Consider the following 2,316-nt stretch of genomic DNA (forward strand, 5'->3'; position numbering starts at 1 on the left):
TGGTTCTCTTCACTTACATGTTTTCTTCTGATCTGTGGCCACGTCTCCTCCTTTGTGGATTATCTTCTTTTACTGGCCTTTAAATGAAGAATTCCTTTCCCGAGCCGGTTCGGATCAGTGGATAGAGGGTCAGCCTGCAGACTGAAGGTTCCAGTTTGATCCAGTCAAGGGCACATGCCGGGGTTGCGGGCTTATTCCCATTGTGGGGTATGCAGGAGGCAGCCGATCAAGGACCTCTCTCATCATTGATGTTTCTACCTCTCTCTCCCTTCCTCTCTGAAATCAATAAAAATAATATACTTTTAAAAAGTGAAATAAAAGGAATGCTCTAATCTTCCTCAAGCCTGTTTATATTCACATTGGTCTCTGCTTTGGTGAATCCATCCTAGTCAGCCCTTCATCCTTACTCTATCCAATCCATCATCAAGTTCTGCCAGATTTGCCCCCTAAATCTCTCAAATATACCTATGCGTTTCCATCTCTGCCACCTCCCTCGTTCAAGTTGCATTATCTCTTGCCTTCCTCCATCCCTGCTCCCAACATTGACTTTTATTAAAATGAAATTCTTGTCACCCCTTCTTGCTTAAAACTCAACAATTTCCCACTGTTCTTAGCACAAGACCCATCAGGTCTAACTAGGACCTAGGCCAGTGATGGCGAACCTTTTGAGCTCGGCGTGTCAGCATTTTGAAAAACCCTAACTTAACTATGGTGCCGTGTCACATATAGAAATTTTTTGATATTTGCAACCATAGTAAAACAAAGATTTCTATTTTTGATATTTATTTTATATATTTAAATGCCATTTAACAAAGAAAAATCAACCAAAAAAAATGAGTTCGCGTGTCACCTCTGACACGCGTGTCATAGGTTCGCCGTCACTGACGTCGGCGCAGGTCCTGCCGGGCTGGCTTCTAACTTGCTCTGAGGCCTCGCCGCGCTTAGGGCTCCCGAAACACACCGAGCTCCCTCCTGACTCAGGGCTTAATATATGCGATTTCTTTTGCGAGGAATGCGCCTCTCCAACATCACCAGGCTGACAGCTTCTCATCCTTCAGCTCTCACTTTCAAAGGCTGCTTTCTTTGGGAAGCCTTTCTGGATCTCCCCTTCGAGCTGAATTCCCCTCTCACAGGCTCTCACCGTGCCCCATGCACTCGGCATGGTTGCACCTTATGTCTTTCGGGGACACCATCTCCCCATTAGATGCTAAGCTCCAATGAGGGCAGGGAGCAGTTTTACTCACCGGTTAGCCATAGAAACTAGCACAGTCCCTGGCACATCGTATGTCAAACGTGTAAAGGAAATACTAGCAAAGAAAACAAAAAAAGTCCTAAAAATTCATCCTTAAAAGGCCAAACCAAGGCACAGTTATTAAAACTCTGGTGGGCATAGAAGACCCCAGGGATCACCCACTCGGATGCTGGCCACTCTCACATGTCCGGATCTGTCTTTATCTTCCTCTTTAAATGTACAGAGGGAAAGGGGGCGGGAAGGCTGCGCTACGGGACCACAACCCCCTGCAATGACTGAGGATTATACTGGATAATGTACCAGGGGATACGCCCGTTTTTCATCAGTGTTTCAATAAAATACATACTTCCCATACTGGTAAGAGATAGAAAAATGTTTAACTGGAGAGATTAAATCTGTGTAATATGACTATTGGTTCATGTATCAATGTCGATTTATCTATAGATCCTAAAAAGGCATGCAACCGGGTAAGTGCATTTTAAAGTGTTGAGGGATGACAGAAAACGATGAGGTGCACAGATGTGGGAGGACAGACTGGACGCCCCGTCAGTGAGCGGGGTGTTGGAGCTGGTTCACACTGGCTCTCTAGAGCCAATGGTTACATTTTCAGGAATTCCGAGAGCTGGTTGTGGAGTGGCCCATTAAACACCAAGTTGTATTAACATACAATTAACAGCAAAGGTAATGCTCAACATGCATCTCTTCCTGATGGTTTTACACTTTACTATTATCTGTGCTCTCGAGGTTATAGACATCTGTTTATCTGCGTGGTGGAAATATGAGATAATGGTGACCCCTTTCCAACACCGTGCCCAGTAATGTCACCGTGGGAGTTTGAAATGGGCCATGGAGACAGACAAATGTTACCAGTCAGGGCTTGGCACCAAACTGGGAAAACAAATGTTATACCTTTACCACACACCCCTGGACCGAGCCACTGGCTCAGGAAAACATGTTGTAAAGGGTTCATTCGTAAGCACGGGAGCAACCTTTACTTGGAAAGATGGCGAGGTTGAAGAAGTAGAGCAGCGGTTCTCAACCTTGTGGGTCACAACCCCTTTTGG

The 2,316-nt window shown here is 45.4% G+C and overlaps 1 long non-coding RNA gene across 1 annotated transcript in view; it reads right to left on the reverse strand.

Moving 5' to 3' along the window:
- LOC111827948 overlaps positions 1-2,316 on the reverse strand; it is an 8,016-nt gene that overhangs the window by 980 nt on the left and 4,720 nt on the right. Inside the window, exon 2 of the long non-coding RNA XR_002831694.1 lies at positions 18-134. This is a non-coding gene — a long non-coding RNA (uncharacterized LOC111827948). The remainder of the gene's footprint in view (positions 1-17; positions 135-2,316) is intronic.

This window comes from Myotis lucifugus, unplaced genomic scaffold, assembly GCF_000147115.1.
Source record: "Myotis lucifugus unplaced genomic scaffold, Myoluc2.0 scaffold_254, whole genome shotgun sequence".
Taxonomy (NCBI): Eukaryota; Metazoa; Chordata; class Mammalia; order Chiroptera; family Vespertilionidae; genus Myotis; species Myotis lucifugus.